Source organism: Moschus berezovskii, chromosome 11 (assembly GCF_049115385.1).
Source record: "Moschus berezovskii isolate FMDL1 chromosome 11, NW_MosBer_1.0, whole genome shotgun sequence".
Lineage (NCBI taxonomy): Eukaryota > Metazoa > Chordata > Mammalia > Artiodactyla > Moschidae > Moschus > Moschus berezovskii.
The window spans coordinates 35,975,930-35,989,199 of record NC_142470.1 but is presented as its reverse complement, the minus strand read 5'-3'; the positions used below and the strand labels follow the sequence as shown (position 1 = coordinate 35,989,199).

Genomic DNA, 13,270 nt, shown 5'->3' with positions numbered 1-13,270 from the left:
ATTCTGAATATCAGAAGATTCACATGGGCAGCGAACTACCAGATACCCTGTTGTGTTCCATGGCTAACAGCAGGTTACTCTATGATCTTTGGCTTCTCTCTATCCTCACTGTTGCTGGTTTCCAATGCTCCTTAAGGCTGCTGCCATGGGAATGTGGTCTTCTTTGTTCTCCAGGGGTCAATTTGAGGCCTTGCAGCTCAAGTAACTAAAACTCATTAATTAATATGGTTCCCAGTAACTTCTGGGATGGAGTGGGGAGGCATGGTCCATGCAGAATTCCCTTATTTGCTCTACTGAAAATAAAGGGAAAGTTGCTCAGTCATCCATGGAATTCTCCAGGCCAAAATACTGGAGTGGGTAGCCTTTCCCCCTCCAAGGGATCTTCCCAACCCAGGGATCAAACCCAGGTCTCCCGCATCGCAGGCGGATTCTTTACCAGCTGAGCCACAAGGGAAGCCCTTGCCCATTGAACTGAACTTGTAATCATTTCCTCTCATTGTTACCTTCCCTACTGGCTCTTTCTCTTTAAATACACTGTGAGCTGCCAATCTTACTGTGAAAAAGCATTTATTAAAGAAAACAGAGACTACATGTTTATATACCCCCATGACTTACTTCCCATTTACCAGTCCGTACATTTCTTGCTAAAAATTGTGGATTTGTCAGGTTGAAAAAGGCTTAAAAAAAAAGCCTCTAACCCTGCAAAATCCTATTCATATATATAATCCATTAATATAATAATATAACAAAGAGACAATGTTGAAATGTGTTTTAAGCAAATATGATGATGGTAAGACCATTTCTGAAATTCAAACAATGATCAGAACGGCTTTTACTATGGGAACTTAGTCTTACTTCTACAGTAAGTACTAGTTCTCAATCAATTACCTACTTTCTGTAATCATTTGAATTTTTTAAATATGAAGACACAACTTTTTATCTTCCGCTAACTATCTAAAATACTTAGATTCAACGCCCTGGAACAGGAGCAATTATTAATCTTGGTACAAAAATTTTAATGTGGGAAATGATTACAAAAAAGATTTTACCATCAGTGCATCAAATACCTATCTATTTTAGTTTTAGGAGGCAAAAAGTATTCTCTTTGAAGGATTAAAGGTTTCTGGGGGCTTTCAGATGACAAACACACACCTAAAAGTAATTATTTAGAGATGACACCAATGGACAATACAAACAAAATACTTTGGGCTCTCATAGAAGTTTCCACAATTTCTGCTGTGATTCTGTAGTAATAAAACACTTCTTGGTTATCAAAATTTAGTTTTAATTTGATGGCAATGATTATTAAGCAAATTAAGACTAGTGTGGGTCACTTTGATGTGTTAAAGTGTCTAAATTCCAGTGGTGAATGTTTTATCTCATATTTGCTTTATTTCCTCTGTAAGCTCTGTCTTTAATTCTGGCCTCCCATGCAAGTGATTTAAGTTACAATTAGGTACACTTCAACTAACATTTTTACAGGGCTAAAAATGCTTCAACTTTTAAGTCATGCTAATCTACAGAAACTAAAAATTTGCCAAAATCTCTTGTATTTCACTGCATGCTTTTTCCAAATTAATATCTCTAAAAGTTAGGAGATACCTTGCAATCAGTACTTTCTTAAAATTGTAATTGGTAATAGCTCCCCTACTCTCCACAGGCAAATAAAACAGCGACTTTCATAAGCAATCACTTCTAAAAGTTGATGAACTTTAGAGAAGCTAAAGGTTCTGCCAAAGGTTAAGCTCCTGACACATGACCAAATTTTAGGAATACATCAGCAAAATGATTGGGAGAATAGGGTAGACCGCTCAGGACAATCCCACTGTCTTTCAATGCAAAAGTCATGCTCCCACCAGTGCATACTGCAAGACTTCCAAGAACACTTCAGAATTCTCAGTTATCTGATAAAAAGGAATAAATTAAGGCAATCTGTTACACAGGGGAACTATATCACTATCACAACATTCATGAGGAATTACAGAAGGTGGGTTTATGAACCTAGACCCAAGGGTCTTTAGATTATGAAGATACTACATATCTGCATAATTAATTTAGTGCAAAGCAACTTCACATCGATCATCTCATTTAATCCTTTTGGAATCCTGGGAATTAAAAAGGGAAGTTACTACCTACATTCTACAGTAACAGAAAGAGATTAAAATAATTTGCACAAGATTACTAGAGGAGTAAAAAGCAGCAGAAAGGAATTGAGAACAAGGTCTTCAAACTCAAAAGTCAATACTCTTTCTAGTCCACCACATAAAATTTTTTAGTCAAAAATTTCCCAGAGAAAAATTTTTTTTCGGCAGGTAATAAGTGCAAGCCAGGTGAAAATTCTGTTACAGCAAATATCTACTGTACTATTACTGTTTAAACATCGATTGAGCTATTATATAAAGTACACTTTATGTATACACCTAGGCAACCACCCAGATCAAGACACAGAAAACTTCCAGGAGCCCAAGGCTCCCTTAAGCCCCAACCATTCAAAAATAATGCCCAAGGTTACTATTCTTATTTCTTCCAGCATAGTCTAACCTGTTTTTGAATTTTAGATAAATAGAAATTTACAGTATAAATTTATAAATAGTATACACTCTTCTGTTCCCTGTCATCTGTGAGATTCATGCATGTTGTATTTAGCAGCCATTTGAAGTATTTTCTTATATGAATACACCAAAATATATTTATCTACTCTATTTGGGTCATTTCCTGTTTGAGGCTATTATGAATGCTATGAATATTCATGTACATTTCTCTTGGTATACATATAACAGGAGGATTGCTGGGTCACAGGAAGACTTAGCTTTATTAAGAAGCAGACACCACCAGTTTCCTAGAATGGTTAAACCAATTTACAATCCCACCAGTAATGCTGCTCTACTTCGTCAACAATTTTAGTCAATTTGTTGGTTGTAGTGATATCCAGTGAGATTTTGGTTTGCATTACCCTTTACATATGCTCAATAGGCCACTGGGACATCCTTTTTTTGTGTGAAGTTCATTTTAAGTCTTTTGTTCATTCTTTAAAACTGGACTTAACTGATTTGTAGGAATTGTTTACATACTCCAGATGAATTCTTTGTTGGATACATTGTAAGTATCTTCTCCCAGTTTCAGTTCACTTGCTCAGTTGCGGGTGACCCCATGGACTGCAGCACGCCAGGCTTCCCTGTCCACCACTAACTCCTGGAGCTTGCTCAAACTCATGTCCATCAAGTCAGTGATGCCATCCAATCACCTCATCCTCTGTTGTCCCCTTCTTCTGCCTTCAATCTTTCCCAGCATCAGGGTCTTTTCCAATGAGTCAGTTCTTCGCATCAGGTGGCCAAAGTATTGGCCAAAGTATTCAGCTTCAGCATCAGTCCTTCCAATGAATACTCAGGACTGATTTCCTTTAGGATGGACTGGTTGGATCTCCTTGCAGTCCAAGGGACTCTCAAGAGTCTTCTTCAACATCAGTTTAAAAGCATCGATTCCTTGGCACTCAGCTTTCTTTATGGTCCAACTCTCACATCAATACACGACTACTGAAAAAAACCATAGCTTTAACTAGGCGGACCTTTGTCGGCCATGTCTCTGCTTCTTAATATGCTGTCCAGGTTGGTCATAGCTTTTCTTCCAAGGAGAGAGTGTCTTCTAATTTCATGGCTGCAGTCACTATATGCAGTGATTTTGGAGCCCAAGAAAATTTCATTCTCTTAATGCTACCTTTGATAAACTGATATACTTTAATGTATTTAAATCCATCTTAAATTTTTTTTTGGTGTCTTGCATCATATTCAAGAAATGTTTGCCTTCTCTGAAGTATTTCCTTATGTTTCCTTTTAAACCTTTTATATACTTTATTGTTTAGCCTAACTCATTCAATAATCTACCTTAATTTTGTATATGGTGTGGAATAAAGGTCAAAATTCTTCTCCTCCCCCTTAAAAGTTTTTTTTTTCTTCCAGTTCTATTGAGATATAATTGGCATACACCTCTGTATAAGTTTAAGGAGAATACCACAAAATGATTACCATAATTAAGTTTAGTGAATAGCCATCATCTCACATTGAAACAAAATAAAACAGAAAAAAAGTTTTTTCTCTTGTGATAAGAACTCCCAGGTTCCACTCTTTCTCTTTTATGGCTGTGCGTGTAGCTTGTGGGATCTTAGGTCCCCCACCAGGGACTGAACCTGGGCCCTGTGCAGTGAAAGTGCAGAGTCCTAAGCCCTGGATGGCCAGGCAACTCCCTGGGATCCACTCTCTAAACAGTTTTCATATATAATATACAGCAGTGCTGATTGTAACTATCATGTTGTATATTACATACCCAGTATGTATCTCATAACTGCAAGTTTGTACCTTCTGACTACCTTGAATCAATTTCCCTCCTCTGGTAACCACAAATATGATCTTTGTTTCCTACAAGTTTGCTTGTTTTTGAAGTATACTTGATCCGCAACACTGTTAGTTCCTGGTGCAACACAGCGAGTGATGCGTGATGCGCTGTTTCTATACATTTCAAAACGTTTAGTTTCCATCTGTCACCATACAAAGGCACGGACTGTATTCCCCAAACTGTACCTTTCACACTCTTGACTCATTTACTTTTAAACCGAGAGGTTTGCACCTCTTAACCTTCCTCGTCTATTTCTCTTAGCCCCCGCTCCCAGCCACCATCCGTTTGTTCTATGACTGTGTTTCTGTTTCGTTTGTTCACCTGCTTTGTTTTCTTAGCTCCCACATCCAAGTGAAATCACATAGTATTTGTCTTTGTCTGACTTATTTCACTTAGCAAAATACTGTCCAGGTCCATTCCTGTTGTCACTAATGACAAGACTTCATTCTTTTGCACGGCTAATAGTCCACAACACAAACACACACACCATATCTTCTCTATCCATTCACTGTTCCCACATTTTGGCTATTGTAAATAATGCTGCAACTAACACAGAGGTGCATGTGTCTTTCCAAATTAGTATTTTTGTTTTCTTTAGATACATACCCAGAAGTAGAATTGCTGGATCCTACAGTAGTTTTATTTTTAATATTTTGAGGAACCTCCATTCTGTTTTCTGTAGTGGCTGCATCAATTTACCTCCCACCCTCAACAGTACACCAGCATGTCCTTTCATCCATATCCTTGCCAAAACTTGTTCTTTGTTCTCTTTTTGATAACAGCCATTCTGACAGGTGTGAGGTGACATGTTAAACTTTTCCATTGTCTTCTGTTGCCTTCTTTCTGTATTCCCCCTTTATTTTTTCTCTCTCAGCGCTGCAGAATTTCCACTCAACTATCTTTCCCTAGTTTACTACTCCTCTACTCTGCTGTTTCTAATTTGCTAGTATGTAAACACAACTACCAAATTCTTAATTTTAGTTAATGTATTTTTTTGGTTATAGAGTTTCCAGGTCTCTGATAAAATTTTTCCTTTCCTCTTTACCTTGAGCATATTAAATCAGTTATCTTAAAGTCTGTGTGACATCTCTAAAATATGAATTATATAAGGTGGATTTATACCTTTTTTTCCTCTTTTTTTTGGGTCCATTAAATATGTGGGCATTCCTGTAGTATTTCACTGAATGAACTACTTGATTATGGATGAATAATTGTAGTAGTTTTTTATGACATCTTCTCCATAGAGGGTTGTTTCCTTTAGCAGCAGAAAGCGTGGCAATAATGCACCCACATTTTCTTGAGGGCTGGTCTATTTCATTTTGCCCTCAATCTTGGCCATGATGGAGGTCTCAATGGAAAACTCAGGGTACAATATAGTCTCTCTTACTTTGTTGCCACGCAGGTACTGGACAATGCTGGAAACTCTGCTCAGATTCTTCTGGGTTTCTTAGAATTTTCTCTTGCATGTGTGTATCTTAGAAGTCAATGACTTTAGGGGGACTCGACTACAAATTCTGAGGTTAGAGTCTATGTGATTCTCTCCTCTTCAGGACTTAAGTTTCAACTGCTTTAGTTGCCCCAGACTTCCACCTCTCCTCTTTAGTCCAGTAAGATTGCCACTTTTTATTTGGAGTCTATTCCCCTATGCCTCTAGGAGTGACTGGTGAACTCACTGGTACTTCTTCTCTCTTAAAGAACAAAACCCTCTGCTCAAGTGAAAATAGTAAGTACACAAAATATGATTATTGGGTATACACTAGAAATGCATACGATTTTATAAAGAACTTTGAGAACTACTTTGCCAAGGACATTAAGGGCCATAACTCCATACATTATGTGAATGAATCAGTCATGCAACTTGGGTGTGAGCACCAAAGTATCCTGACTCCTGATAAAGCAATCTTTCTGCAAAATCATGTTTACAACAGAAAGGGGGGAAGACACTACGGTCCGAGGTGAAATTTGGTCCTTTACATATCTTTAATAACAGCTGGTGGGGGAGGTGGGAAAAAATACTTTGTGACACATAAAAGTTACATGAAATTCAAATGTTAGCATTCATAAATGAAGTTTTACTGGAACAGAACCACTCTCACTCATTTATGTATTATCAATACCTACAGGTACTTTCACGCTACAATGGCAGAGTTGAGGAGTTGTGGCAGCGAGTACATGGGGTACCCTCATGGCTTTGCATTGCTTCCCAAGGTTCTAGAAATTGCAGAGATACAGCTATAACTCAACAATGTCTTGAGTGCCATTTTATTTTACTTTTATTACTAGTGCATACTCATCATGTCCAAAGGAAGAAAAGTGGAATGTGAATGTCTAAGGCACAATGGAGTGTAGGCTGTTACTGAATTAGACTACCAGGCATTATATTTATGACTTTCCAGCTAAAAGAATAAAACGTGTTAACATTAGGAAACTGAGCACTCGTCACAACATTCCCAACTCACAGTTAAAGTAACAAAACTTAAAAAAAAAAAATTTAAACAGAATCTCATCACAGCAGAATTTCTTCACAAAAATAGAAATTAGGCTGCAATGGAAGTAAGTTTCCAACTGATTCATGTATTAGCAAGTGAGGAAAGCCATTTACTAATGGCGACTTAATTAAATCATGTTTGTTTGAAAAAGCCAAAGAAATATGTCCCAAAACTATATGTATTTATTGAAGTCTTTCTGTAAAAACAGCTCTTGAAGATTTGACAACATTGGAAGCAACATCAATAATCAGTTAAAAAACAATTTTGAGTAGTTTCATTGGCTCTTGATGAGATCACAGATATTGTCAATACTTATTTGTTGCTTATCTGAGGAGCCAATACTGAATTTGAAATGATGGAAAAGTAAGCCTCTATGAACAGTATGAGTGGAATAACCACAGGCAAGAATATTTTCAAAGAGGGACTTCCCTGGAGGTTCAGTGGCTAATACTCCACACTTCCACGGCAGGGAGTGGGGTGGGGGTGGGAAGCAATGTGGTTCAAACCCTGGTGGGGGAACTAAGATGCCATAGTCCACACCATGTGGCCTAAAAAAAATTTTTTTTCCCAAAGAAGCCAAACAAACCCAAAACAACGATGGAGGTAAAACTATGCATGGAGCAAAAAAAGACAGACTTAGTTGGATAATTTTAAAAAGCCTGTAAAAACTGAAGGTATTTAAAGTTTATGGTGCAGTTACTGAGTGGAAAAAGATTCTAATCACACTACTGAACCAGCGATACCAATGGTATACTTCATTAGCTCTCATAAACCTAACCACTGTTGGTTCCACAAATGTTTGCGAGAAATAAAAGCTGAATATCCTGAGTTGCCCTACCACAGAGCAGTTCAGTAGTGATGAAGTTTTACTGATTTTTTTTTTTAAGACTTAGGGCTGATACTGAAATTTTTCTGAATGAGAAGAGTAACCCCCGATCACTACTATCAAACAGAGAGAAGGTTTTATAAATTAGATTCTGCTACAAACCTAATAATGTTTCTCAGTTAAAACCTAAAATTAAAATGCAAAAAAAAAACCCCAAAACAAAAAACCTTGTATGTGAAACATATACTATACTAAGTCACTTTAACAACTAATGTTGCCTGGGTCACAAGCAAATGTCAGGTTGCTTTATACAGTTTCAGGGCTGTCAAGAGTTAAAACAAGTGAGATTTTTACTCCCTCACAGTTTTGCACTGAGTACTATTTTCTAAGCTCAAACCACAGTTCTAACAGCATTCATCAGATCTTAGTGCTAATGCAAAATATATCAAAATTCATTTACTTGTGCAGGTGAGGAGCCTCCACCTAACCTTTCACTGGAATTGATTAATCTGTAATGTAATGACGTGCTAAAAGGCAGATATCAAGAGAGGACTAATAAAATCCTATAAATACCTTCCAAGTGATGACTAAAATCACTTAACAAAAACCATATGCTTGCGGATTGATATTAGTTTTGGCAGTACCTACCTGTAGGTGTTAAGAAAGCTTCCAAGATAAAATACATAAAATCTTATTATAGATCAACAATAGACGAACATTTCCAATTGACTTTGATGATACAGAACACCAACTTTGAACCTCAATTAAGCAAAATATTGTCTTCTTCCCTAAAAGTCCCTTCTCATGACTGAAAAAAATTATACTCAATCATTATATTTCAAATGCTTTCAAAAGTCTTTTCAACGCAGGTTTGTCTCTTAAATTACAAATGGTGTGTGATATGTATGCCTGTGTTGTGTGCATGTTAAATTTTATTTTTCAATAACAATGCTATTTTTTCCAGCAAGTTTTTACTAATAACTGTCTTCTCTGAAACAGAATGTCAAGAGAATAATTCCACTATTTTTGCCCCATGAAATCTTAGTAATCTTCATTAACCTTTAATATTTTAATTTCTACAATACTAAAATGATTCACTCAAGGTTACATACTAAACAGCAAAGTTAACTTAAAAACATAAAATTTTTACAATTGGCTAGAATGTGGAATTTTGGTTTTAAATGAAAGAACTAGGCAGCTGCCATAATTTTATCTTAAGTTTGCCTGATAGTAATAATTAATGTGATCTGAGTCTACATATGGCCTTCAGGAGCTCTGTAACCCCCGTCTGTAATACTGTGTATATAAACATGCATATTTTTCAGAGAAGGCCCAGGGCTTTCATGATTTCTCAGAGGGGTCTGTGAATCACTGTATCATTTCAGGTACACTAGTAAACAAACAGATAATGAAAAAAGAGTAAAGAAGAAAACAGATACAGGGGCAGGCTAGACATTTCAGGAATAGAAGGGAGTGCCGTAGGCCTGTGGGTTCTCAGAGTATGATCCTCCTTTTCACTGCATTGACATATGCATGGTGAAAACAATGATGATTAAAACGCAGGCACCTGAGCAGAAACCAAGTCAGTGGTACTAAACTGCCATGCACTTACAGTGAAACAGAAAGATCCAGTTTCAATTTAAAATGTCCTTAAGCAGTAAAAATGATGAATTGTATTAAATCTCCACCACTGAGTATACATCTTTCTAATATTCTGCATGAGGAAATGGAAAGTATCCATGAAGCATTCCTGCTGCATATTCAAGTACAATGGCTGTCTTCAAGGAAAGCTCTAGAGTGACTGTTGAAGTACCAAAGTGATCTAGCTACTTTTCTTCTGACAGAACATCTCTTGCTGGAAAGCACAACTAACAAACTGGGGTTACTCACTCAAGATATTTAACAGATATGCTTGAAAATGAACAAAGTGAGCCTGTCATTTCAAATGAAACAACTGACAGGATTTGTTGCTAGTGAAAAATCAAAATTTTGGAAACTTTGTATCCAACACCATGAATATGACAGCTTCTTCATACTTAAGGACTCATCTGATACCTTGTTCTAAATTAACAAATGTGATTCTTTAATGTTGTATAAAATGTGTCAACTTTGAACATCTGCATAAATCACCTTAACAGGTGAGTTTAAAATAACCAATGCATGTTACAAAATCATTTGTGAGAGCCATTCAATAAAAAGCAAGATAGATCAATGGATTTTGATGTAAGAGAATATTTCAGATTCTACATTACAACTAACCTTTAAGAAATTACCATTTGTCAATTTCTATTATACTATTAAAGAATATCCACCATTATCTATAAATGCTTTTAAAATACTTTCTTTTCCAATTTATCTGTAAAAGTACAGATTTTCTTCATATACGTCAACCAAAACAATGTTATCAAAACAAACTGAAGCAAAGCAGGTACGAGAATTCTGCTGTCTTCTACAAAGCTAGAGATTAAAGAAATGTGCTGATCCCTAATATTTTTGTTGTAGAAAGCAAACTCTACTTACGTAAAGTGAACAGGTTATCAAAATTTTAAGTTTGTAGTTTTAATTTCTAACAGTACTGATAAACAACTCACATGAAAACTCCTGTCCTCAGTTCTTTTTATGAGTATAAAGTAGTCTCAAGATTCAAAGTTTGAAATCCACTGCTCTCTAGCCCCTAATCAAAAGACAGCATACACAAATCTCCTTAAATCACCTTTCACCACTTTATTCTGCCTAGAAATCTCTCCCCCTCAGCACCGTGTTGTTCCATGTCCAGTTCTAACTGTTGCTTCCTGACCTGCATACAGGTTTCTCAAGAGGCAGGTCAGGTGGTCTGGTATTCCCATCTCTTTCAGAATTTTCCACAGTTTATTGTGATCCACTCAGTCAAAGCATTGGCATACTCGATGAAGCAGAAATAGATGTTTTTCTGGAACTCTCTTGCTTTTTCCATGATCCAGCGGATGTTGGCAATTTGATCTCTGATGCCTCTGCCTTTTCTAAGTCCAGCTTGAACACCTGGAAGTTCATGGTTCACGTCTTGCTGAAGCCTGGCTTGGACAATTTTGAGCATGACTTTACTAGCGTGTGAGATGAGTGCAATTGTGCGGTAGTTTGAGCATTCTTTGGCATTGCCTTTCTTTGGGATTGGAATGAAAACTGACGTTGTCCAGTCCTGTGGCCACTGCTGAGTTTTCCAAATTTGCTGGCATACTGAGTGCAGCACTGTCACAGCATCATCTTTCAGGATCTGAAATAGCTCATCTGGAATTTGGTCTCCTCCACTAGCTTTGTTCGTAGTGATGCTTTCTAAGGCCCATTTGACTTCACATTCCAGGACGTCTGGCTCTAGGTGAGTGATCACACCATCATGGTTATCTGGGTCGTGAAGATCTTTTTTGTACAATTCTGTGTATTCTCGCCACCTCTTCTTAATATCTTCTGCTTCTGTTAGGTCCATATCATTTCTGTCCTTTATTGAGCCCATCTTTGCATGAAATGTTCCCTTGGTATCTCTAATTTTCTTGAAGAGATCGCTAGTCTTTCCTATTCTGTTGTTTTCCTCTATTTCCTTGCATTGATCGCTGAGGAAGGCTTTCTTACCTCTCCTTGCTATTCTTTGGAACTCTACATTCAGATGCTTATATCTTCCCTTTTCTCCTTTGGTTTTCACTTCTTTTCACAGCTATTTGTAATGCCTCCCCAGAAAGCCATTTTGCTCTTTTGCATTTCTTTTCCATGGGGATGGTCTTGATCCCTGTCTCCTGTACAATGTCACGAACCTCCGTCCAAAGTTTATCAGGCACTCTATCAGATCTAGTCCAACATTAGAGAAAGCTATATTAATACAAGTCCTTAAATTTCTTTGGACTTCCCTGGTGGCTCAGACAGTAAGAGCGTCTGCCTACAACGCGGAAGACCCGGGTTCGATCCCTGGATTAGGAAGATCCCCTGGAGAAGGAAATGGCAACCCACTCCAGTACTCTTGCCTTGAAAATCCCATGGATGGAGGAACCATGGACGGATGCTACAGTCCATGGGTTTGCAAAGGGTCGGACACAACTGAGCCACTTCACTTTCAATTTCTTTTATGGGGGAAAAGTAACTTGATTTCTTTAAATGTTGAAAAAAGGTGGCAGGATTAAGGGAAAAGTTAAAACGGTGTTAGGCAAGCACTCAAATCAAGATAATGTTTCTATCAATAGTTTGGTAATTGACTAGATGGAAACTCAGGCATGGTCTGAGAAACAGCCCAAGGCCTAAATTCTTTCATGATGAAATAAACCTAGTCTTTGCACAGAAGCAGGTAAATTTGGGAAGGGAGGGCCCTGAGGTCAGTGATTATTAGGAAGGTTATGTATGTCCTCATAAATCACTCTGCTATATACAGGTGGATAGGCAACCCACTCCAGTGTTCTTGCCTGGAGAATCCCAGGGACGGGGGAGCCTGGTGGGCTTCCGTCTATGGGGTCGCACAGAGTCGGACACGACTGAAGTGACTTAGCAGCAGGCAGATTAAAGGACAACTGTCCCTGTCCTTTATCTACTTTCCCTATGTATGGCAAGTACCCACCCAAACCAGAAACTGAACTCCTCTATCAAGCTTGTGCCTACTGGTTATTTACATATACTTAACTTCAAAATGAATTTCTGTATTTTTAGCCTCCTCCGTCTAATTGTGGAATAAGGACTTAATTTCCATTAAAGCATTTTCATTCTAACAGAGGAAAATCTGAGGTGCAGTGTATTACAGAGGATGAGTTGTAAAAAAAAATTGCATTTCACCTATTAATAACCAAGACTTCAAAGGTAACCATATTCAATCTTGGGGGAAGGTGGAAAGTTTACAAAAAGAAAGGAGAGTTGCAACCTCCATCTCTTTCTGCTTCCTGTCTTCACTGATCCTCTATTTTCCCAGAAACAGTAAGCCTTGAAATGACTACTTCTAGCCACTAGAGCAGTGATTGCTGCCCAAGGGTATAAATTTGTATTGACTCAAAATTAAATTCTAAAAGATTCAACTGTGAATCCATATCCTCCACCACCACACCACGCTAAGCCTACTGACATTTGCAAACCATTTCTTCTTGCATCCCTAAAGCCCAAGACTTCTAGGATAACCTTTGTTTCAGAAACTGAGATTTTAATTATTTCTAAATATTTTGACATTCTTAACAGCTGCATTATTTTAGCTGTTAGAGTTGCTTGAGAACATAGGATATTAGAACAGATATTCTATTAAAACAATAAATGTGGATAATAAGACATCAGAGGAAAAATATTACTTGATAAAATTTACTATTTTCCTCACTAATCCTAAATCTTAATATAATCCTGTCTCTAGACTCAAAGTAAATAGATTTCTAAATCCCAATAAATCCTAATCTTGGATTTGGACATTTATTAGAAAAGCCCTGTATTCAAAAAAAATAATAACACTCTGGACTACTTCTTCAAATTGTCAAAATTTCCCTCACCTGGAACTAACAGGAAAACCACTTAATCGCTCAATCTCTGAACAATGAACCATCTTTATGCCTTCTCCAGCTTTTCATCTAAAAAGAAG

At 37.3% G+C, this 13,270-nt stretch overlaps 1 protein-coding gene across 2 annotated transcripts in view; it reads right to left on the bottom strand.

Moving 5' to 3' along the window:
• Nucleotides 1–13,270, bottom strand: part of PPP1CB (protein phosphatase 1 catalytic subunit beta) — a 35,393-nt gene that overhangs the window by 16,782 nt on the left and 5,341 nt on the right. The gene's annotated exons all lie outside the window — the stretch shown is intronic.